The 26297-nt window shown below is 39.0% G+C and overlaps 2 long non-coding RNA genes across 4 annotated transcripts; one reads left to right on the forward strand and one right to left on the reverse strand.

Moving 5' to 3' along the window:
• Window positions 1-1839: 1839 nt before the first annotated feature.
• LOC122994662 lies at window positions 1840-17218 on the reverse strand. Of its 3 annotated transcripts, none has more exons than XR_006406646.1 (7): window positions 15842-17218; window positions 5068-5297; window positions 4544-4721; window positions 4086-4440; window positions 3187-3298; window positions 2999-3068; window positions 1840-2888 (listed from the first exon to the last, which is right to left on the reverse strand). It is a non-coding gene; the product is annotated as an uncharacterized LOC122994662 (long non-coding RNA). The 3 variants fall into 3 exon arrangements; XR_006406647.1 differs by lacking the exon at window positions 15842-17218 and adding an exon at window positions 8442-9459; XR_006406645.1 differs by lacking the exon at window positions 15842-17218 and having other exon boundaries at window positions 5068-9458.
• Window positions 17219-17357: 139 nt separating this feature from the next.
• LOC122994120 lies at window positions 17358-20231 on the forward strand. Its single transcript, XR_006406516.1, has 4 exons — window positions 17358-17695; window positions 18070-18219; window positions 19697-19791; window positions 20143-20231. It is a non-coding gene; the product is annotated as an uncharacterized LOC122994120 (long non-coding RNA).
• The last annotated feature ends 6066 nt before the right edge of the window (window positions 20232-26297 follow it).

A 26297-nucleotide genomic window follows, 5' to 3' on the forward strand; every position in this document is an offset into this window, starting at 1 on the left:
TGTATTGTATTTCAAGTTTAGCAAAAACACACCAGCTTGGGTTAGCGGATAAAATAACATTAGCTTGAAAAAAAGGACCATTTAAGTGTGCTTACGTTTGCATGAATTTGGGGACGACTCGTCTGCAAATGTTGCTCCAAGTTTGTTGTGTTTTGATGATTGTCGCTCTACATGATTTACAAAGGGTCTTCTTTTCCTTGACATCAAATGTGAAATATATCCAAATATCTGTTCTTCTCTTTCTCCCAAATGTTGACATTTCCATACAGTTTATGAGACATGCAGTAAGTGTGAATGTCAGTTAACTTCCTGCTGGGTAGATCAGTTCTATTCAGTTGTGTGCATCTAATCTCCCACTCCCTACCACACAAAGAGATTAGCTGATCCATCGTGCCACTAAAGCATATTTGAATTTGAGTAGTTCTGATTAGATCTCTTCCCAACTTGTCCCACCCTAACATTTTCATCTAGTTTTCATTCATTGATGAAAATGTCAATAGATTTCGTCATAGTGTCATCATAAATTGGTTTTTATTTAGTTATGGTCTCGTCAGTGAAAAAAAGTCATTGAAGAATAGTTTTCGTCATAGTTTTCGTCAATGAAATTAACACTGCCTCCCTGGAACTCTCTTGGTGCAAAGCCTAAGAGTAAATCTTTTCCCTGGGAAATGAGAGAATGAGTAACAGGCAGAGCTCAGCCCCCTGAGATTTATGATGCGTCTGGCTGGCCTGCATTATCATCCAGGCAGAGCGCCTTTTCAACCCCTGTTCTTAGTAGGACACAGCCATGGACAGCTGAGAAAGGAAAGAACTAGCAACAAACCTCCCCAACAACCGAGTGTGCAACTAGAGAACAGATTTGCTCAGCACAGCAGGGTAAGCACTGAGAGTAACTCAGAAAGTAAAAGGCTATAGGGAAAGCTAACGACTGGGCCTCAAACTCTGATTGTGGGTGAATTTGCTGTAAAAGATGTAAGAAGAATGTGCAGTAAAAACACCAAAATACTCTGCTTTCCCAAGGATATGATCTCTGACATGGCAGAAAGAATCCTGCATACCATTGCTGCATATATAACTATGAAAACCATCATAGTGCACATAGGGACCAATGATGCTGTGAAAAATGAGACTTTATTGATCTGTTGAACACAGTCATCTCCTTGAATGCTGAGGTGTTTATCAGTGGCCTTCTACCACCAGTCAGAAGAGGAGCTGTGAGATTCAGCAGGTTGTTGGCACTGAACATATGACTTTCAACTGCATTTACCGTCCATTCATGGCACTTTACTGATTTCAACTTTTTACATAATCTTTTTAAGGCAGATGGACTTTGCCTTAAAAAGTCAAGAGTAAAATTTTTTATCTTTAACCTATTTTACTTCCTATGTCACCCATCTGTTCCCTCTGCCTGGCAGGTTCAACGTTGGTGGACAGGCTGACAAAAAGTTACCCAAAACTTCCTTTTTAGGTTAGGTGTTGGGCAAAGAACCCTACCATGTAAAAAAAACTGTGAACAGAAACTGCAAAAATGTCAGCTTTCAAAATACTTCTGTTGGTTTATAAAGCACTGAATGGTTTAGAGCCAAAATACATTTTTGATCTTCTGTTACATTATGACCCATCCAGACCTCTCAGGTCGTCTGGAACAGGTCTGCTTTCTGTCCCCAACATCAAAACTAAACATGGAGAAGCAACATTTAGTTTTTATGCTCCACATATCTGGAACAAACTCCCAGAAAACTGCAAGTCTGCTGCAACTCTCAGTTCTTTTAAATCAAGGCTGCCACTGCCTTTTATTAAATCAAATTTGAGGCTCTTGATTCATTTTTTGTGCTGCACTGTTAATTTTATTCCTATATTTTATCTGTCTTATTCTATTTTAGCTTATTTTTATTTCAATTTTATTTTATTTCACCAAAAACGTGGTTTCCACAGGTAGATTTTATTCCCTGGACAACACCAATTTCTCTGCCATATATATGCGTAACCAATCTATTTCTTTTTTTAATCAGCTTTTTATAAGTAAGCATGAGCACAATAATAGATTGCAGACAGAGAAAGCACAGTGCTGAGCAGCTGGATGAAAGGAGAGATCATTGTAAAGAGGGAACCATCCTTGTATCTAAAATAATAGAATCCAAATAGAGATGCACCAATCGATCTGCCACTGATCAAAATCGGCTGTTTATCAGCTAATCGGCCATGACGAGTGACTGGCCCCAGTCAGTCTCATAAATCTGATTTTTTGCCAGCTGCACTTTGCTTCACGTACACAGCTGCTACAGCACAGACAACACACACAAAACATGCACATTGCACACACAGCACACAGACAGTACAGCCCCACACACACACACAATGTGCACGTCGCTCACACAGTGTGACACTGGAATCGGCAGGTCAGACATTTAAAAATTGGAAATGGCCAAGTAGTAGTGAATGGCTTTACACACTACAATACCCATGAGCCTCAGCTGCCGTTTCTACAGTAGAGAAGCCAGTCAGCATGAGAGTGCAACTGCAGAGCTCAGTCCCAAATATCAGCCAGCTTGTCCATGCAAAAAATGAACAGGACTTTTACATCTGGAATTTCAGACCCTGGAAATAACTTGACTGCTCTAAAACAATAGGTTCATGGATGATTTATGTCAAAAGTATGTTGATGAAAGCGACATATGGTCTGCTATCAGTTTGTGTTAAGCCAAAAAGAGGACTTAATCTGGTAAAAGCAGGAAGTGTTGCCTCTGTACCACACACTCCTCTAGAGAAGACAAGGATGAGTTAACACCTAGCTCTCATCAAAACTGGTCTTCTCCATGGGCTTTTTGGACCTGGTCTGGGCCTGGCGCCTGAAGGATTGAGTGGCTGCTGACTCTGAAGCTTCATTGCTATCAAAAGACAATCACTCACTGTTACATTGATGGCCAGGAAACAGGACTTACCTCCATCAACATCAACTGACAGTGACAATGACAGCTAATACCCACTTAACACTTACCTGTTTCAGATAATCCAGAGAGGAATGTCTTTGTGAGGGACAATATTTTTCCCCAGTACTCCTGAGGTGTCTAAAAGAAGGTTCAATATATTGCAATAAATCTAACTGATTAACTGCTAAATGTTGGAAGGATGAAACATGTCATCTTAATTAGAGAAGAGACTGATAAAGATGAGTTATTGTGGTACCTTGAGCCTCCAGCCGTTAAAGTCAGTCCTGTTGAAATACCAGAATGTTTTTCTCCCATTATTCAGAAGATGGTTTGCTGGCTGACCCCAGGAGTTCAACAATGAATCACAGCTGGAGATAAAACACAGCATCACAACAAGATATGCAACAGGCATGTAATGTTATCTGCTAACATTAGCCCGTCTGGTAAACCAGCTACACACACATGGTGTTGCCAGCTCCTTCTTTTCACCTGCTAGCAAGCAGCTTCACCAGCAGGGTGCAACGCTAGAGAATCACCCTATTTCCTCAGACACCACCCTGTTCCATGCAGGCTCCCGGTCCTAACAGTAGGAGCTAGTGCAACAAGAATCACATAATCCCTTCCCTACATCTATGAGAAGTCTGTCTGTAAAGTCTGAGTCCGTCTTTGAGCAGCCAACACATGGTGTACACAGCAGTACACACATTTGTGAACACATTGTGAAAAAGGTAAATGGACTGTAAAACTGTGTAGGTCACCAGGAAGATGTACCAGGAAGTGGCTCCCGCTAAAACTTCCAGTTGAGTGGTTTAGATATAGATAGAGTTTTATGTAAAACCTTACAGACTGTTTGTGTCTGTGATGCCACTTGGCCTGTAAAGCTGTGCAGACTGGGGTTACAGAGTGGGATACTATCTTAGCAAATGAAGCTTGTGAGTAAAACGTTCTCACAGCTGAAATGATGGTCAAAAGTGTGAAAATAAGACCCAAGTTGTACAAAACTAAAAAGAATTTTACTTTTAAGCTCCCCACCCAATCATTCTTTAGATAGCAAACTGAGGCTGTCCCTTCAGGAAGAGTACATGCAGCAGTACTCGATCTATTAGTAACAGAGTGGACAGCATGCAGAGAGTCCAGCTATAGTAAATGACCTACTGCTTCATATTCATCTTCCCCCGGGAACAGTGGATAACTGAGGCTCATGGCGACCATCACACATCCAACTGACCACATATCAGTGGCCTCAGAAAATGAAAGGCCCAAAATTATTTCTGGAGACCTGAATGTGGAAGAAAAGCGTTACACAGAATGAGGAACACTGTCATATTTTAAGGATAAAAAATACAATCTAGCACAAGGACAAACTGAATAAACAGAAACTATGGACAGGAAGCACACAGCTACTTATAGTAAAACTTGGCCAAGCCAAAGTCTTTCAGATTCTTTCTGAAGGGACATATCCAGTATAGATCACTCTGATGCTCTTCAGTGTGTCGAATGCTTTGGCCACCTGCAAGTACAAGGTCAGTAATACAATCAGAGCATGTAGCACAGTTTCAACCTGACACAGTGTTCAGTGCTTTGCTTGCTATCTGATGGTACTGTATTCATACCTGTTGGATGATGACTCTGATGTTACCAGATGAATTGGGTAATACAACTGAATGTTGTCTTCTAAGCTGATATCCAACATCTGGAAGACTTTCAACACTTCATTTCAAACCAATCAAAAAACTTGACAATATTGCACTGGCCCAAGTTGTGGTGCGTTAAGATCTGCAACATGGAAAACTGGAGACAAGTTTGAAAGTATTAGTTGTTTACAGATAGTTCATACGTTAACTTGTATGAAGGTCAGGTCAGTCGGACTGATGGGGCATTATAGAAAAGGCAGAACATCATACTGTTGTGCTTCAATCTCACGACAGATGGTTCAATTATTACTCACTATATTTTTACAAAGGTATTCTTGTCAATAACTGTGGCTATTACTGTACTATTTGGCACTAACTGAAAGAAATTGCCTTTTTGCACTTGCACTTACCAAATATAACTTACTTAATACTGGGTACTTAGTATACCTCTTACTGCAAAAACTCTTATAGCTGTTAACATCAAAATCAATTAAGTGTCCTACCTCCTTGCTGGCAGTGCCATCGTCTAAGTGTTTGGGGATATTTACAGCCACAATGTCTTTAGTGTCTTTTTTCAAACATTTCAGCACCTTTCCAAAGCTGCCCTCTCCCAGAACCTTCAGGAACTTATATTTTCTGGGGAGTTGGGAGGGGCTCTTGTCACAGGCAGATGATGAGGTTACCCTCATGAGGTTACTCAATTTACTGTCTGCCATTTTTTTCTCTCAGAAGGCTGAAAAGAAATGGAAAAGTTACTTTCATTCACTTTAAAGGACCACAACAGTGTTTTAATTCCTTTGCTACAGCTTGTGTGTACTTTCTCTTTTGTACTATCCATTGGCTTCCATCCTTTGAAGAACATGTAAAACCACTGCTTTGGCCCTTTACATAGACTATTATGTATCTAGCTCACATTACACACCTCAGTGTTCACCTGTCTGTCTGAGCTCTTATCAAAATAGAGTGCATTCCCGCCAGGTGTTAGAACTTAATTGAAAGCCCGGTGCATCTCATACAGACGCCAAAGGGTACCTTGTGCGTTGGTATCAGACGCCGAGGGGCATGACAAAGCAGTGGTGTTTGACGCCCTGGGACTGGGAACAGGCTCAAATATTAATATACATCAATCCAAATATGCTGACAATAGAATGAGAATAAAGTGGATGTGTTCTCATGTGTGCTGCAGCTGCTGGCATGCCAGTGCTGCTACTTATTAATATAGGATAATTAATACATTTAAACTCTGCAGTTCTACTCATCCTCTGAATATTTGAAAGTCCTCATTTATGCTTTTAAGTACTTATAATATCCTTAAATAAACAGATACAAAATCAGGTTTGGAAATTTGCTGGTTAGAAAAGCATGCAAGTTCTACCACTGTTTCGTCTAAATATTTAAATGATGGATGTAGTTATCCACATTGTGCCAGCTTTGTGTAAAGTAAGCAGGACTGTGTGTAAACCTGTTTTAAAATGTTTTCATCAACATGTTTTGTTTGTTCATGGCATACAGGATGTTGATGCAGAGGACCTCTGGTTATCAGAGGATATTTTACACACTGAATATATGGAAACACGTCCATGTGCACGACTGAAAATATTTAGAGAGTCTAACCTGTCTAACTTGAGGTCAAACTTTTATGTAATGAAAATGTCTGGACAGATCTGATGGAGCTCAGGATGCATCGTGAGGATAGAAGCTTTACTTTAAATGATTTTATTGTTAAATGTGGAATCTATGAGTAACAGCTTTCCAGACTGTTAAGAAAATTCAGAACATTAATTATCATAGATCCTGAAAGATCCTGTCGCCATGTTGGAAGATTTAAATAATTAATGAAGTTTCCTCTGCTGTGCCATCTGCGCGTAAATGATGCACAGCCCCTCACTCAAACCAGACTGTAGATGAAACACGCATCATTCCTGCTGCTGTGTGATGACCACAGCTGTTTAATGAACATGGAAAAGATCCGACATTCTACAAGTTGTTATGGGAAACTTATTCATCCAACAGAACATATTTCACTTCAGTAAAGTGAAATAGGTTCCATTACTCTTTGGTTAATAATGTCATCAGGGGTTCATCATCAACAAAAGGATGCAGAATCACTGTCTATCTGGCTAGCTAGTGTTAGTTGGGAACTTTTTATGCAGTCTTACTGTCACAACATCTCCTAGAGTCACTTGTTAGCATTTAGCAGGCATGGACCTGCAAAGCTTCCAGGACATTTGATTTTTTTTAAGAGCCCACAGCACTTTGTATGACCTCTGGTGTGTTTTTGTGCCTTTCTGACTGGTCTTTGGCTAATAGCAGGATGTTTTAAACTTCTCAACCACAGTCTGTGGCAGCATGCCTTGTTTTTGTCAGCTACTGTATCCTTAATGCATTGTTTACTGTAGACTCAATGTGCCTGTGCAGCACAAGTGCAAAGCTGATAAAAAGCACAGCATGTTAACCATTTTTTCAGTATTGTAGACAGGGCTATATGCTGACCTTGTTTTTATTTAGGAGCACATGTGCCCCAAGTTAAAACTTTTAGAAGCATGGTCCAAAACTTAGCATGGACAAATAACATTTTTGAATGTTTGTGTATGCAGACATTAAATTTAGAAATTATTATGTACGTATTAAGTTATAAAATTAATTTACTCATTAAGAATATTGATATGCTAATTCTTCTGTAAGTCTCATCTGCCTGCTGACAGCAGACTGTAGTCTTGGGATAGACTGTCCTGGATCTACTGATAAAGCATCTCTGCAACATAAATGCTGTTGTGCCTAAAATTGACTGCTGAAAAATTAAAGTGGCAAAAAAGTGCTGAAACTTCAACTTCAACAGGCTCTCAGAAGTTGAAAGTTGAAGGTTCCCTCAGCTTATTCCAAGGCCTTACTTTTCTCTGTTAGTTGTTTTGCATTTCTCACATTAAGACTGCAGAGGATGAATTCAGCCAAAATCGACACATAATAAAGATGCAGGTAGAATGTAGAAAGAAGAAACCTAACATTGCCATGCTCTAGGATAAAATGAAGAGACCTGAGCAAGAGAGGTGTTTGTGAAAGGAAGACGCACCCATGAAATACTGATCCTTTACCCTCCCCTGCACTTTCCAGCTATTGTAAGTAGATGCTAACCCTTTCATCATGCGTGGAAACATAAGCTATAGATTAGAAATGCAATCTCAAACTTGATCTCTCTTCTAAGATCTCTTTCTCAAAAACAGATTTTTTCAGAAATGATGTCGAAGTACAAGATTGACATGGACAGAAGAATTCTGACAGCATTTTGAATGAGTGCAGAGCGAATTTTGATGGAGACAGGAAGGAGAGGCATAGCTGGGGTTCTGCTGGCAAAGTATAACACAGCACTTCCATCACATGCTGAAGAGGCATGCAAAGGTGAACTGTAAAACTGTTACATAAGTTAGATCAAGGTTTGACCCGTAATTTTATTAGTTATAACACTGGTGCTATTAATTTTATTAGTGGTACATAATTTGGTCACATCTGTTTTATTTCTTAACACATCAAGCTCCCTACAGCTGTTATGCAACTGCTGAAATTACTTAAAAATCCCATCTAAATTTAGTGGTGATGTTGGCACAGATTCTTAAGCAAAGAGCATCATTGATTTTTCCCTTTTAATGCATGCTTGCTTTGTTATTTTTCAATTTCTCTTTTAATGTTAAGCACATATTGCTAAGTACTGAACATTTGCATGAAAATGTGCTAAAATGAATTTGGTCAAAGTATCAAAGGTGCTAGGACATTGATTTTGTCACTGGTGGACTCAGAGGAGGGGCAAGTGCCCTATAGAGGGCCTCTGTATGTGACAACCTGGAATGAAGTGCCTTTTCAGTGGAAGAAAATGTGATAGTACCTTGTAAAATACCCCAACAAGATGTAATGCTGTGCCCTATGAGTTGCTGTTGTGGTCCCTTTAGGGTGCCTTCTGTGGGAGAAAAACATTGTGAAGTGCCCTTCCAGTGAAGAAAATGAGATACTTGCCCTATAAGATGCATTTATAATCGAGTAAACTCGCCGTTAGGGTAGAAATGGATGTATCCTTTATGTTAGCTGACCATTAGGAAAATAAAGCACCCTTAAAAACATGTTGTGGTTGTTGTAGCTGACATTATTCCATTCAGTTGATTTTGATACAGCACTACTCACTAGTTTGCTCAGTCACACCCCCATAGATTATTCTATTGTCTTTGGGTCAGTGCAGTCTAAGCTGCAACCTTGATACTACTACAGTTTGTGAGATAGGTCGCATAGTAAGGCTTTTTGCAATTAAAATGAGTGTATGGATTAAATTTGATTAATGATGCATTACTGATGTATGTAGACTGTATTTTCTGAGTCGGTTTTATATGCAGGCCTGTCCAACATGCGAACATGCTAAACAATATGCTAGAGGGGTAATAGCTGGTTAATTAGATACATAGCCTACTTAGCCAACTGTGTATTAAATATTTGGCACAAACTAGAAATCAACCTTTTGCTGTATAATAAAACCTGTAAAGGAAATCATTAGAGTATTCTTTATTCAAAATGTGTTTACAACCCTTTAGCTTGGATTAACTTGCACTTGTAGAGAATGCCAAGAAGAGACAGAACATTGAAGACAATATAAAGGGATCTGCAAAATACAGCTAGAGGCTTAAGGGAGGAGATGAGAGAGATGAAGTATGTTTGCATTAGCCATTAGTAATTAGATGGAATGCCCAGTAGGACTTAAACCTCTGCCTGGGCATGTTAAACAAGTTTTACATTTTTCCTGTCCTTTCCTAATGTATCTTGTCATGAAACTGTCATGAAATGTGGAAGAGAACACTTTGAGTAGCCCTGCTAACAGACAAAACTCCTCAAATAAATGCTCCATTGCCAGTGTTGAAGCTGATCAAGACCCAGCTTAGAAACAGAGACTGTCAGATCTTCTTCTGTTGTCCATTGAAAGGGACATCCCAACTGATCATAGAAATGTCTTTAACATTTACAAACGCATGGCCAAAACAATTCTCCTTTGATTTCACAAATCTCCTTGACAAGACTGCTCAAAACAGCTAGTTCTCAAAATGTTAATAGTTCCATGTATTTACTACAGATGTGATAGGAGAAATAAACATTTAAAACGGTACCCGTTCCCTGTATTTTATTACAGAGATGTTTGCAAAACAAATGTTTAAAAAGTAAATCCTTTTTAATACAGAGATGTTGTTTTCCTTATATTCTGAATCACCCTATTAAACAAGCAGCTAAAAAAAACCCCAAAGGTTTCATTTTATTGCTATATGAATCTGAGAAAAGCAAGCAATTCTTAGCATTTGTGAATCTATATCAATCAAATGTATTTTTACTTAAAGAACTTAAATGAATACTCCACTATCAAAATTAGTGTGTGTGGTGGTAAATTGTGGATTTCTGAGTTGGCTGTGAAATGACTTACCTGGTGGTGACGAGTGTGCCAGTAAATCATCACATGCTTTTGAAAAATTATTGAAAAAGTAATTTTAGTACTGCTTTTGTAAATTCTAGTCTTATTTATTTATTTGTTTTACTTGTTTTTCATTGCTTATTTATTGTGTAATTTGTTATTTATTTAATGCTTTTTAAATAATGTTTATTATTAATTTTATACTTCATTATTGTATTCTTATTTAAATTCTTAATGTATTACAGAAAAAAAACATTGAATAAATTATCCTTGAATTAAATTTGATTTGCTGTTGTAATCTTTTGGTCTAGTAGTAGTAGTAGTAGAAGTAGTTGTTATTGCAGCAGTAGCAATAACAGGCCTCAGAGCGCCCCCAAATTAGCTTAAATTCCTTGAGGAACCTCAGATATAGGAAATGGTGCTTTGAAGCACCCAAAGTGGTTCCAGACCAGGCTGGAAAAAAGGGTTCCTCACGGAACCTCATAAACGACCTCAAGTTCCTAAGAGAACCGATGTGTTTAAAAGGGTTCTGCCAGTGTGGCAAACTGAGGATCCCTAAAAGGGGCCTTGGGTATCCGTTAACTTTTACTGTATACTCGGTGCATTATAAGCTTAAGACAACCACTGTAATATGCATCATGGAACAAATAATTTCTTAAAATTAAGATTTGGCCTGATGAATATGACTATATGTGAATCCACAGGTTATTTCCAAGTTTCTTTTCAAAAGCCCCTGCAACGGGAAGAAAAAGATTTTGCTCTCCCTGTAGGATGGTCAGCAGCAGTGGGAAGATTGTAACCCTGCAGTTCTATATGCTGAACGAAAACACAGACAGGACACCAACAGTAAGTAGTAACGCCTGGGACACACTGGATGCGTGAACCTCAGCAGTGCGTGTGCGTCGTTGAACTGCTGCGTCTCGCATGCTTGCAGCATCCACACTGGAAGCATGTCTGCTGCGGCGCTTCTGCAGCAGCCTCGCGTCTCACTTGGGCTGTGTGGCTGCTCTAACCTGTTAACATGGGCGCTGAAATGAAAAGCAAGAGGTTCTGCGACGCACATGCGCTGCTCGCACATCTAGTGTGTCCCACGGGTGAGTTAACACTCCTCCTTGCTGGGATGGTAAGACACACCATCACACTGCCCAAGTCTGCTGACCACTTTGAGGTAAATTAAGCCAACCTGGATTGATTAACTAGTTTGTTTTTGTACAAAACTAACTTTGAGAACTGAAAATGTATCATGTATCCTCAATACTTCTACCTAAAATTTGGTGAGGTATCTGAATACACTCGTAAATTCTTCAAAACATAGAATATGGATGAAGGGTATACTTCTTTCATACAATGTGGTGTATTGTGTTTTGTACAGATTTCAAGACTCGTTACGAGTTAGAACCCGAAACTTGAGAATATATCAGGAGGCTGGCCGCAGTATAAAGCCCATGGTATTGTAGCTATGCACTGAATAATTTATTCATGTTTTTATTCTTCATTTACTCACTCATTGCTCATTGTTTCAGATGGATCGGGACAACACAAACTTTCAGTTATCTCCCCAGGAGCTGAAGGTTGTAATGCCCACTTTTTAAAAACTCTAACTGGAGGAGGAAAGAACACCATCTACACTCCTCCTTCTTCCACTCCAGGATGACTTAGATACATACCCCCTTCCTCCAGACACACATGAATTCCAAAAGATGCCTAAAGCAACTTGTAGAGTCTGTGGATCTAGGATGCCATTGCAAGTGTTGGCTGTGCTTGAGGAGTCCTGTGTGGACCAGCCATCATCAGGGGATGACTTTGATCTTCATGGAGGGGTAATTCAATTTGAACAGCTTTTGATTTTTCTCATCATTTTAAGGCAGGATTTAACAAGTGTAACCCCTAATATCTTTTTTAAGTATTTCCCTAATGTGACAATTGTTGCTGAGTCCATTCCAGCAGAATCTAAACCAGGGACTAGTAATACCACACTAAGCACAACAATGAGACCAAATTTGGTAGTACAAAACATTTAAAACCAGCCCTAGGAAGATAAAATTGTCATGCAAGCAACTGCAATTATTTAATAAATTGAAGTCATTTTCTTGTCTTTCCGTGCTACTGCTTTTACATTTAGGCTGCATATCCAGTATGTCAAATGGAATACCCAGTGGATTATTTACAAGCCCATGCCAACTCATGCAGACAGGTGAAAATAGATACATTATTTTTCTCTGTAAGAGATAAACAGAAAATTCCTTTTTAGAATGTGTGAAACTTGGAATAAAGGTCATGATCATTAAAAGTACTGGAAGGAGAAATTATGTGCTATTAGTATATATGGCCTCAGAGAAAATCAGTAGCATTAATTAAGCATTGTTCTGACTCTGGTTATTTTAATCCCATTAGAATCTGAATAAAAACTACAAATTCTGGGATGTATTACCTTTAGTAATTCAACAATACAGAGGCTCCCCAGTAATATTAATGTTGTTCCCTTCTACTGTATTCTTCTAACGTAACATAAAGGCTTTACCACACTAACTGCAACCTTCTTGCATCAAAAAAAATAGAATAAATAGATCTGAGGTTGGTGTTAACAAGATAAGAAAACAAATGTGCCCCATGGACTTAATGATGACACAAGGTTAACATAATGGCTGTCTAGCAAGATAGTTCACATGGCATCATATTAAGGTTAAACAAAGCAAGGCTTGCTAGAATAACAACAACCATGATAAGGAAAGGTAACGTTATACACTGCTGTTTTAATCAATACAGCTGTCTGCATGGGCTGCGTAATGGCTCGTGTTTCACTCACACTAAATACACATAAACGTGAACTGAAGTCTATTTTCCTCTGTTTATGTATGTAACTACAGTTATTGTGTATTGGGCTCTTAGTGCTTTTAAATGTGGGTGACCTACACTCAACACTGCACCTGATGCACTTAGTGTAGACACAGATGGAGCACTCGCTGCTGCTTCTCTGCTAACATGCTACTCAGACTATGCCTCAGACTATGCAGACAGACATTTTGGTACAGTTTTTATTTTTAAACTACATTTTAGTCTTTTTTTGTGACAACATTATTGCATGTTGATATAGTCACAGTTAGTGTTTGACACTGGTGCCGTCTGGAAAAAAAACAGTTGACTGACATATTTAGTCATAGTTTTCGTTAACATAATTAACATCATTGTGTAATCATGTTTTACTTGACAGTCTGGAGGAAACGCCTTCCTGGGTGGATTAGGGTGACCACGTGTCCCACTTTATGCGGGACTGCACAGCATTTTTATCCCTCGTCCTGTCCTTGCCGGCTTTAGTTTTCAAAAGTCAAACCACTGCAGGACAGATACTTTTCAAAAATCTGGCTTTTATCCAATGGCTATGTAGAAAGCAGGGGAAGCTGTCGTCAGAGGGCTGTGTTTGATGTCAATCAAACTGTGCACATGTGGGTCAAGTGCAAGTTAACCCGTCACCACCTTTGCTGCCTACGTTATGCCCAATGAGGTACACATGGGGGGGGGGGGGGGGGGTACATGTGAAGCGACATAGTACATGCGACATGCGAGTCTCACAAGAAATGTGTGGCTCCAAAAGAGATGTGCCGATCTATGGATGCATTCCTACTGAAACCCAAAGATGATTGCCAGACAGATAAGGTAACAGCAGCTGAAATAACTAGTGTTTACCACACTGTGCAGCACTCCCAATCATACAGGTCAGCAGACTGTGGTAGTAAGCTAGCACCGTCCATTTTTCGAGACTCGGAGATTGTGGTCGTATAAAAGCAGCGTCCATAGTTGCAGATGTACTTGCACCTGAAAATTGTTTGAGAGAATTAAAAACACAGTGCTTTAACTCCAGAGTGACAAAAATGCACACACTGCCTTTTGTCAGTGGCTTCAGATGCTTCTAATTATGACACTGCAAAACTTTTCCCACTGGTATTGACACTGATATTGGACACCAGCGTTGGGTTAGAAAAGCAAGATCCTTGACTTTTATGAGGATAGTGATGAGTCATCTTCTAACATACACCACCAGGTTATGAACAAATGAAAAGAAAATGACCTGCAACTGGACATGATTTCAGCATGCACTGCCGATAATGCAAGTGTAAATTACAGCAAAAACAATCCTGTTTCCCAGAAGCTAAAAGCGAACAACAGCGGCATCATAAAGGCAAACTGTATGGGCCACATAGTGCACAACTGTGTGTGTCATTTTTCAGCATCCTCAAAACGTACAGAAGAATTGACAGCAGTGTGTGCATTTGTGGAAGAAGATTATCAGGTTGTACTGAGACATGTACCCACAAGACGGTTAAGTTTATGGCCTGCTGTCAAGAGGCTACACGACAGCTGGACAGCTATAAAGAGCTATTTCTTGTCACTGGGAGAGGATCAGCGCCCAAAGTCACTGTGGCAGCATCTTATATTACACTTTATTTAATGAGGAAGTCACACTGAGATGAGATCTAATTTGCAAGTGAGACCTGAGTACAGAGTAAAAGAAAATAATAATAAAAATAAAATATTATGATAATGGTAATAAAGCAGCAATTTAAAATAGTAGTAAAAGAAAATGTAAATATACCTTCATACAGACAACAGCGTGACAAATTATAAATATGTGAATTCTATAATATCTATGGCGTATGTCTAAAAAAGAAATAAAAAATACAAGCATGTGATGTAAAGCAATTACACCTAAAATCAATAGAACCTCTAACCAAATTTTTGAATTGCCCTATCGATATCAGTGTGTCAAGTTTCAGTCTACTCTGTAAATTATTCCAGACGAATGGAGCAAAATATTTTAAGGCTGTCTTGCCAAGACTAGTATTTACTGCGGGAATATATAGTGTCAGCAAGTCCTGAGAACGGGTGTTAAAAGTAGAATGTCTTGGGCACAGGAGTGACAATAAATAAGGTAGTAAGTTTTGAAGTGGTCCTTTATAAATGAATAGATAAAAGTGTTGATCTCACCTGACAGAGAAGGAGGGCCAGCCTGTCTTACAAGACACAATGACGGGTGCCATGTGGGTCGTCAGTAATAAATCTAAGAGCTGAGTAGTAGACAGCATCTAATTGTTTAAGATTAGAAATAGGAGCATGTCTGAATAACTTTAATATTGTGGTGTTTCGAAGGCACAATCATGCCATGTGAAATTCACGTATTTGGACACGTATAAGGACAAAGTATATATGAATACTTTTAATGCATTGGAAAGTTTCATGATCGAAATGTATTAATGTGACCTTTCTTTTTTGGATATACTACCCTGGGCTTGCCCTCAATTTTATATGCCATATATTCTTTTTAAAACACCAGTGGTATACTTGAAAGAATGGAAACCATGACTTAAATCCCATGTCAGCAACCTGTCTGTTCTGTATTACTGTACACAGTTTAGCCATATTCAGTGTTGATGAGAAGAAGCACTTCACTTTTAACAGGTATTGGCATAGAAAAAGGAAATACATGAGTGCAAACAGACTATCGCATAAAACCTTAAAGGGGAGATATCATGCTTTTCCTTTTTTTCAGACATATATTAAATGTCACAATGTGGGATGTTCATGTTAAAAGTGGCAAATAATGATGTAAACGTATATAGCAGTAATCCCTGTGAGCAAAAAGCAGCAACTTCAAACTGCTCTGAATGCTTTCAATGTTTCCAACTTTTTTTCCACTTTCAGCCCGAGCTGACATCAATTTGTGACGGATTTCTATATATGGACATCTGCTACGTGCACAGCATGCAAATTTGCTGCTCTGCTCCGCGAGTAGTTATCCAAGCCATTACTCCATTACACAGCACAGCAAAGTAAAATAAGTAGTTTACCTGTTGGAGGTGTGCTGGTCATCTGCACCTCGTCATCAAACATCATCATCACTGTGGCTGTTTCTGCTTGTACTATTCTTCCCTGAATTATTTCTAATTGATCTGCTGAAAAATAGCTCCAAATAGCTCCATATGTTGTTGTTTCGACCGGTTTTTAGCGCCGCTAACGAAGCTCCTCTAATTCAGTGGGGAACACGTTTTTACTTTCTTTGAAGCAGTAAAGCAAGAAATGTTTGGTTTGCATTGACGTAAAGTTACACAACTCTGATACGTAAAGCTGGCCAATCACAAGTGGGCTCATCAGGAGGGGGGCCTTAAAGAGACAGGAGCTAAAACGGAGTGTAACGCCTGGGACAGACTGGATGCGCGAACCTCAGCAGTTCGTGTGCGTCACTGAACTGCTGCGTCTCGCAATCTTGCAGCGTCCACACAGGAAGCGTGTCTGCTGCAGCGCTTCTGCCACTGGCAGCCCTATCTTTCTATCATGTTCCCTGTCTATTTCTGCTGAGAACTGCGCGTGTCACAAGGAGAAAATAAGTGAGACCTCGAATCTCTAGATGATGCGATGCAGTTGCCACACATGAGACGCACATGAGGCGCATCTCATGTGGGCTGTGTGGCTGCTCTAACCTGTTAACATGAGCGCCGAAATGAAAAGCAAGAGGTTCCGCAACGCACATGCGCTGCTAACGCATCTAGTGTGTCTCAGGCGTAAGAGAAACTGTGTATATTGAGGGGCTGCATAAAGAGCCAGTATAAGATAAATACGGAGTTTTTTGAACTTTGAATAATGCCAAGCTACTGTAGTGGAGTGAAATGGGCATAATAGGTCATAAGAATTGTGAAACTTTAGCTTTCTTTTATGCTTACTGTACTTAGCCTGGGAGTAGCCCTCACACAACTTTCAGATCAGTCAAGTTAGTAGTATCACTTGATGTGTATCTTGACAACACATAATTGTCTGTTTTAATGTCAGGTGGAGGCAGCCACTGAGACAACAATTCAAGGTCTCACAGAGGAGATCTTGAAATGTGGGTACACAGAATTAATCAGCTTGGAGAAAAAGGACAAAATAATCCAGTATGTTGGGGGTGTTGTTGCTTAATGTACTGTTTCAGAATCAAAAATATCACATTCCACACTTTGGCATCATCACCTGACAACATGGTGAAGCTATAAAAATCTGTTTTTCACTGTGGTCTATAATTTCACCGTAGTCACTTATGCACTTATGTCACTGTATTACGTATACACGTATGCCCTGGTCATTATTGCCTGACCAGACTTTGTGTTTTGTTTATCATTCCCTTTTGCTGCCATTGTGCCATAACTGGGTTTCCATATTTTGGTGATATAGTCGTCTTTTTTTAAAAATGAAATATCATTCTCCAATTTTTGATTAATTAAAATTTATACCATGATCTGGGTGAATACTCTTTTCTGATTGGCTGGCAGGTGTGCGTTAAAACCATTTATTGCACACATAGTTTAATCATTGTTCTAAATTCATCTGCTACCCAACCTGTAACCATAGCAACATTAAAGAGCACAACTGTCAAAGCTTATTGGTTATGAAGTTTTGAAGAATGGGATGCAGCAGAGGAAAAAGAAATGGAGAAGACAAGAAAGAAACCATGTGAAACACAGCACAAGGAAATGACACGTGAAGAGCTTAAAATGATAGAGGAAGAAAAGGATGACATTAATACAAAAAAGGCAACAAAATGGGCAGTTGATATACTGAGAAACGTTCTCTACTTTTCTCTACAGTTATGGTTAATGACACCTTACATGAATTTTATGCCTTGGTTCAGGCTGGCAGCGAATACAGTGTGGCAAGTTGTCATGACAATAGTAAGCTCTTGCTTCATAACCTTTCAATTCTGAGTGCAAAACTTCCACCAAAGATTTGGGAATACATGGCATAAGCGGGATAATCAGCTTGTAGGTGTGTGTTAAATGGTTTTAAGGCATGACTTTGACATTCTTAACACACACAGATACTCGTTGATTATCTCTCACTTGGTGGCTATACATGGATGTACATATATGAATAATGAGTAATGCTGCAAACTTTGGTTTCATTGTATTCCCAAATAAACCATTACACGTTACATTGCCCATAAATTCCTAAAGTTTTGAGTATTTTGTGATTAATTATGTTTGTGTGTGTGTGTGTGTGTGTGTGTGTGTGTGTGTGTGTGTTTGTGCATGCGATTTATTACAAGAAAAGTGCTATTGTCCTCCATGCAAACCTGAGGCTGCTCCTGATTCTGCTGCAGATAAGGGATGGCTTGAAGCTGTATAGCTTGTGCGATATCATGGCCAAATACCATGATAACTGTCAGCCTTTGTTTGTACCAGGAGTAGAAATGACAGTAAGTGCACCATAGATACAATTTTAAGATAAATGTTTTTGTTACATCATGACAGTCTTTTTTCAGTCCTACATGGCTTAGAAGTTGAAATGGTATACTCTGTGTGCTTCAGTTTGGTCTTAAATGCAAAAATGTGACAAGTGCTCACTTTACTTGTTTAGTGTAGATTGGACTTCTTACACAGGAAACTTCAACATAAAAACCAGACAAACATTAGCATGACTTGGGGATGTGGCAGGATCAGTGTTAGAGATAAGTATGATTGCAAGGGTCACATTTTATTTGACCAACTGATTAATCAGGCACATGCACAGATAGATCCCAGGTGGTGCTCAAGCACCTGCCCTTTTGGCCTCTGACTAGATAAGTGCCCTTAGTGGATCATGGCATGAATTAAAAGCGTGTTGTAATGCCCAACAACTGTATTTGAGTTTTAATGCTGCAAGACCACACAAGCCTCTGCCCTTTCCTCTTCAACTTGTCACAGCCACAAATTAACCCGCGCAAATCGAACGCCCTGCAGAGCAGCATGATCCACGTCTCCCTGACCTGCCTTCATTGGTGAAAGTAGGGTAACAATAAATTGTCCTAAACCATGGCACTGTTTGTCACTGTTGTTAAATTATATCACTTTTAAAACATTTCAATACAGCCAGCCTAACTCAGGAAATAGCCCAGCATTAAACTTAACAACAAGTAAGCTAGTTTGGTGTAAAATAGCGTCGTCAATGAAAAAAAGTGAACTCTAGTAGGCTAGTTAGTTCCTTTGTCAGGCAACTGAAACAAATAATTATGCATTATGTGGTTAATAGTCTATGCAATCATATCTGAATATCTCCTCTCCTCACTCCTCCTCTCCTTTCTTCTCTCCTACTCTTCTCTCCTCCTTATTCTTTATCTCGTTTCTTCCTCTCCTCTTTACTCCTATCTTGTTTCCTCCTCTCCTTTCCTCTCCTCCTGTCCTTTCCTCTCTCCTCTCCTCTCCTCTCCTCTCCTCCTGTGTCAGCAGCTCTTCTGTTAGCAGCAGTATTCAGGCTCCAAGGGCTTTTAGGGGAGACAGGTTTTAAGATGCCACCAGAGCAATTAGCAGCAGGCTCTATTAAAGCCTCCCCCTCCTCCCCCTTCACGCCCTGCACTTAAATCACTCTCTGCCAGCCATCTTTAAGGTGGTATGATGCCCTCATCCTCCTATCTCCATCCCATTCAAAGTTGCTCTGATTGGTTCCTCTGCTCACTGTGTGTGCGCGTGTGTGTGTGGACGTGTGATGTGAATTCATGTATTCAGTTACCAATGCCCTTTTTTTTGGCTTAAGCACCTGCCCCCCCAAAACGTCTGGGCACGGCCCTGTGATTCATAAATGATTAGTAATCAATTGATTAGATCTGATATACGGTTAATGAAATGAGTCATGGCACAATTCAGTTTGTATGCATTGCTACATAATTTGAACTGAGAATTGTTAAAACCTTTCCACAGTTCCAAGCAGAATTCAGTGAGAGGCTCAAACAAGGACCAGGTGGAGGTGACTTTAATGAATCATCTGCAGGATTCCCTGCAGGAATTGGAGCAAGGTAAAATGATTTGCTGTTCTGTGACTGAAATTTAATCATCTTTATTGGTTCATAAAATCAAACCAATGACAGAGGTTCCAAAACCCATTACACATTTACAATATCTCTTCCTTACTTTTTAAATAGATATGATCTGTAGTACAAACATTCTGTTCATCATTTTTTCCATCTGCAGAGTAATAAGAACCCTCTCTGACATTTGCAATTCATTTTTGTCTGTATAGTAGCAGAAACAAATTCTTAGCTTAGGTACATGGACTACTCCCATAGTACGTGGTTTTTGTTGTCTAATCTCTGAAAAATCAATCTTAAAATGTTGCGTTCTGTCTTCATTGCCTCTAATTTTCATAGGAAACTGAGTCAGGGATGGAGAAAGCTGCACCTCCCTCATCATCTCCAAAAGCATTTCTTGAGTAGATAACAGGGCAAGGTCATGTTCCTGTCCTGCAGGAAGAGAAGAGATGTTTCAAGGCAAATGTAAAGTTCAGTCATCACTGCCAGTCACATTTTAGGGAACACAGGATATGCTGTTGCAGCTTGCAGTAGCACCATCACCTTCCCTGTTCAACACATGAGATCATCAAGATTTCAAAGTAGTCCTGATGGAGGCATTCCATCTGGGACAAGAATTCTCCAGGGTGTGGATGAATAAGTTGTTCATGCAACTGTTGTGGCAGGTTTGGTAGTGAAAGTAATCGTATTGACTTGTGGGTTAGTAAAAGTGATGGTTCATGTACAACCTTGTTTATCGGTGAATCTGCTTTCATTTCAGTAGTCCAGTGTTCGACATTGGCATTCATTGTATCACCAATAGTTGTAAAAGTTTTAAGAAGAAGAAACACTGCCACATATGTCTCTACAGAGAAATTATGAGTAGTTAAATGTGTATCTCAATCTCCAGTAATCACCCTGTAGCATTAATTGAGATTGGAATAAATTGGAATAATATCTGTGACACAATTTAAGGATTTCTTCAGCTTTATCAGCAATAGACACCTCGTTGTTCAACCGGAAAGTTAGTGCTTAATGTCTGCAATGTGCCTGATTTAATTTGTAGATACACAGATATGGTACCTGCAAGTGGGGACGTGTTTAACTAATTTACAATATGTGAAAAATTTCTAATAGAGCAGACACAACAATGGTAAACATCATTTAAAGTTGATACATATTTATGTACACAATGCACCAATTGCATTTTTAAAATGTAGTTGCTCATTCAATTAACTTTTGTTTTGTACTGTCGTAATATGATAGCTATTGGTACTTTTCCAATTCCTAAACACTAAAATAGAGAGAAAAAAAGAAAGGAAACATGGCGGCGTCCATTTTGTTGTTAGTTGCCTAGCAACAGTGCTCCCATAACGTACACTTGAAAGCCAAGGATAGTATTCTTGTGCCACAAATATGTCTCAACCAATTCAATTTGAAGGAAGAGCACTATTGAAATAAAAAAACTTACTTGAGGTCCTTGACTTTGGCAGTCCATGTTGGCTAGCGATCTGCTACATTCACGCTCCTGAGTCATGAAGGTGATATTGTTTTCCCCTCTAACACAGCAATAGCAGGTTTGTAGCGATTATGGTAAAAGAAAAAGTATGGGCACTGATATATATATGTATATGTGTATGTATATATATATATATATATATATATATATATATATATATATATATATATATATATGTTAACTGTCCTTTTATTCCAAAAGTTGTACAAGAAAACAAGGGAAGTTCATTTACAAATTTATTGGAAATGCAAACAAAGTCACCAAGCTGTAACTAGACTTCAGGGTACTAATGTTATCAAATTTAGGTTACCAATTATGCCTTCTCATATGTAAACGGTACAGTATAGTAACAAAATGCATTGCTAATGCTAGCTAACGTTAGCCATTACGCCTTCTTAGCTGGGGGGTGTTAGCTAGAAGCTAGCTATGTTGCCTTACAACAATCAACATGTATCAGACGTTGCGTCTCATTTTTTAAAATTATTATTTTGACTAATTTTGAGGTTAGCAAACGTTAGAAAACAATACTTACGGTGCACAGTTAACGTTATCGTTGAACTGAATCTCTGACGGAACCATGACCATTAGGTCCGCTGGCGGCAGAACCAGAGGCTGCTGCTGATGGCGGACATGATAAACCCGCTGTGTGCACTGACGGAACCGCACCAGCATTGAGTCTCACCCGCTCCTGGGATCGGCATCCCATCCTGAACTCCATCATATTGCTGGGATGATCCTCCAGTCTAAAATGAGCGCCACATACGACTGCGTTTTAAGTAACAGATGCTGAAGTGAAGTCCTGTCTCTTCACCTGCACAAAACGCACCCAGGCACGAAAGATAGCTCCGTTCCTTTTCCTGTTAGGAAAACAGTGGACCCGATGTCCTGACAGGTTGGAGTTTGTGCAACCAGCACAAACACAATAATTTACCATGATGATGATAAATAAATGCAATGTAAAACTACCGAAAACAGACCAACTCACTATACCACGACCGCTCAGACTCACTACCACCTAAGACTGCGCACTAAGCTAAGGCCGAGCTGAGGAGACTGAAGAATAATCACCGTATGGAATGCTCGAAGAAATAGGCAAACGCACCTGCAAGGAGGCAGGGATCATTTCATTGGTCAACACTACACCTGGCATTCTATTAGTTGGGGAATTTTGGGAAATCCGAGGGCAGAGCAGAAATCTGAGAGTAGATGTCTCAAGTGTGCAGTGAAGCAGCCTGAGAGAGAGAAGGGCTGAAGCTGTAGCAGGAAATCTGTGCAAGCAACAATATATCTGAGTGCAAGCTTAGAGTTTGAACAGAAGCAGAGCAAATCCAAGTGCAAGCAGGAGCTATTTGAGTGCGAGGGCAAGGTTTTGAGGGAAAGCATTACAAAATCTGAACATGAAATCAATAAGTTATGCTCTCAAATTGAAAGACCACGCTCTTGAATAAAGATCAGAAAAAAGCCCCATAAGAGCTATGCCTGTGAGGCAAAGATTTACGCGGGATTGTGTGAACATATTTTTGACATGTTTATTGCGTGTTCCAGTTTTGTACACTGAGCTTTGTAAGAAGGAGCAGCAGGACATTCAACTTTTGACCAACCAGCTTTATTGGACCCACTACAGTGAATCAAATTGGTTAGGTTGTTCAATCACAAGACAGTCGACAGCTAACTAGCTGCTAGCTAGAAAATCCCAGTAAAGTATGTAAATGCAAGCTTGCTAGAATTTACAGGTTCAAACATAAATGTGCAAATTTACAAAACTAAGCTTACAGATGCAAACATAAATGTACAAGTTTACTAAATTAAGGTTACAGGTAGAAAATCCTGTTTCCAGGCACAACTTTTTAAATGATATAATATTCCATAGTCTTTCATGGGTCCAGCTGTGGTGACAGCAAATTATGACAGGTCCTTGAAAACTCACAGCAGCCATTAATCCTGTAACCTCAACACTACAAACAGTACCCTGTGGAGTAGGGAGTATGTCAGCTCCGCACAGGTTAACTGTCTGTGTGGTCGTTGAAGTGATATTATGAACTATTTTTTGTGCCCAACTACACAGACAATGCACTATATACAAGTATAATTTTGACCAACAACAGTATGTAGAGAAGTCAAAACAAACACCAGAATTTTCTTTTTTCTTTCTTTTTTTTAATTTCAGTTCGGCTTGAAATGTTTATACAGCAATTACAGATACTACATAGGGGGGGTCATATATTACATACATACATTAATAAACATTTAAAATGTATGTTATTATATATGTGTAGAGCAACATTACACTGAGTGTTTGTATACCACCTATAAATGCTATATCGTGGGAAAGGGAGTTTTAAAGAGAAGTCTCCTGTGGTCCCAGGGCTTTGTCTAACCAATAAATAATACAACAACAAAATTTCAAGGTTTTTTTCCTCTATGCGAATGGTAAAAATAAATCCATCTCCTCTCAATTTGTAAACCTCCTTTGGCAAAAACCTCACAGTACTGTTGTTGAGGTTGTAGGTTAATAACAGTTGCATAACATAAGTCGGTTCTCAATTATTCCAATTTACAATAGCAGTGCTGAAACGTGCTAAATTAAACATAAGCTTTGATCTGGCTTTTGGCAACCAAGGTATGTGCCATGCTGCGTTGTGATAGGCTGACCTACTCAGATCACATCCAATGGGCCTTATTAGGAACACAGCTGGCTCATGGTGACACTGGATCAGACCAAAATGCTGTATCCCATATTATTTGTGACATGGAACATATGTGTTTAAGACTCTTTAGGTTTAAGAAGATGAAATGTTGCAACTTCCTAACAATCACTACTATGCACAACAGTGCATGATTCCTCATGTGCATTTGTTGAACTGGGTAATGTGATGGGGAAAAAGCATAAACCAAACTCATGAAAAATACAAAACTCTGTATGATCATAGATGGCATGTGAAATGTGTAGGAGATGGTTGGCTTCTGAATATTGTCGAACTGCTGCAATGAAACTTGTACAACTGTTCACACCGCTTTTCTTTCACAATAACCAGAAGATATTTACACTCATCAGTTATTCACATTACCATAACACACACAGACACACATACGTACATGTACAGCACAAACTGATTTTGCTTTTAAATCTTACTCCAGTTTTATTTATGTAAATTTATGTTTAGAATAAATAAGGAATCATAAAATCACCAGATATTAATTAGATGAAGTCCAATAATCCACAACCACAAAAACATTATAGCCATTATGTCTCCATAATCATTTTAAATAAATGTGCACAGAGACGAGGCTCACATGGGAGATGATCATATTCCAGCATTGATAGCAATTATATTTGATTATACTCACTATCTCTGCCTCCTTTTGTGGTTGAAAAAATGTAAATGCATCTTATATCCTCTATAAACACTTTACTCTAGAGAGGTAATTAATTTAATATATTCTCATGTGAAAAAGTAAAAAACAATAATGAAACAAATCTGCCTTTTTTTTTTAACTTCCTGCTGTATAATGTGCTGCTCCTGCTCCTGCTGGATCCTCCTGACACACTAATGTGATTTGGCAAAGTGAGATTTGTGAGCTGTTACAGGCATATGAATAATAAATGAATAAATAAATGATTGTTTCCAGCTTGACATCAATTAAGGTTTTTTTTCATGTAGCCAGTTAAGTAATTTCTTTCAAGTTAATTAAATTTAATTCCAGCAAAACATCCAGTTTGACTGAAGTTGTCCTACAAAGTGTATGTTGTTATGTGGTTTTCTACTGTTGTGGGGATGCACATGGTCAGCAGCATTAAAAACTGACAACTTGGGCCTAAAACAAGTAAACAACTGCCAAAGACCTTGAAAGATGCAACTGTTACAAAACATAATACAAGTACTGTTGGTACTTTTTGGTACAAATTGAACACATGGTTATGACACAGGCACAAGACATGTACACGCTGGCTGTAAAGGTGATATCTCTGTCTCTGGAGACTGGGGCTGCAGTCCCCAGGCTTCATACCTGCTGCTCAGTAAACCAGCAAACAGACGAGACTGGAGACACACTTTAGCAGACTCTCAGGATTTGGGGATCATAGACTGGTTTTGGGCAAAACATACTGTACTTAATGACCAGGTTGAAGTTTAGGGAACATATACTTGACAGGAATAACTGCAGAGAGCAGTTGAGTTTGAGCTACAGCAACAGAGAACACACCTTTTTTAATTTCTAATTTTTATATTTATCGAGTATCTATCTGTCTGTCTGTCTGTCTGTCTGAGGGAAATATCGTTTTTGCCCTCTGACTGTTTTAGGAAAGAACTTCTCAGTGTTTGCTACAAAATGTGGGCAACTTCAGAGATGTTTCTTGTTGGGGCTAGTTGGTGGCTTAATTATTTATTAATGTGGCTATGGAATATAGTAAATACATTAATAAACAAGGATAAGCATGGACATGTGCCATTTGGAAGTCAGTTATAAGTGTGATATACCTACTACAAACACTTCTGATTAATCAAAAGTATTACACAATAACAATGTTTTTTACTGCTTGTGGATTTTATTGTTGGGGTACATCACTAACACCACTGCCAGAGGAGCTACTATGACATGTCACAGGTGGTCTCCCTCCGTTGTTTAAACCCTCTCAAAGCCTGTCATTCTGTCATTTATATACTGTTATAATGCGGATGTCTATGTTAAGCATGGTCAAAGTTCCAAAACATGAGGTGAACGTATGTAAAATGCTGCCTTCTGGTCAAAAGTCAGGGCTTCAGCCTGCTCTAAACACTCCTCTTGAAATGTTACCTCTACTTCCCCATTGAACTGACGTCAGAATATTCATACAAGTCCACAAACAGACATCCATTCCGTAGCCTTTGCTGCTAAGGTGTTTCACATGGTCCACTCTCATATTTCTGATCAGATTATATATATAAGGATGTATTTGAGAAGTTAACATTTCAAGTAAAGAAGAAGAAAAAGTGAATTCGTACTACTATAGTTTGTT

The sequence above is a fragment of the Thunnus albacares genome, chromosome 12 (assembly GCF_914725855.1).
Source record: "Thunnus albacares chromosome 12, fThuAlb1.1, whole genome shotgun sequence".
In the NCBI taxonomy this organism is placed as follows: Eukaryota; Metazoa; Chordata; class Actinopteri; order Scombriformes; family Scombridae; genus Thunnus; species Thunnus albacares.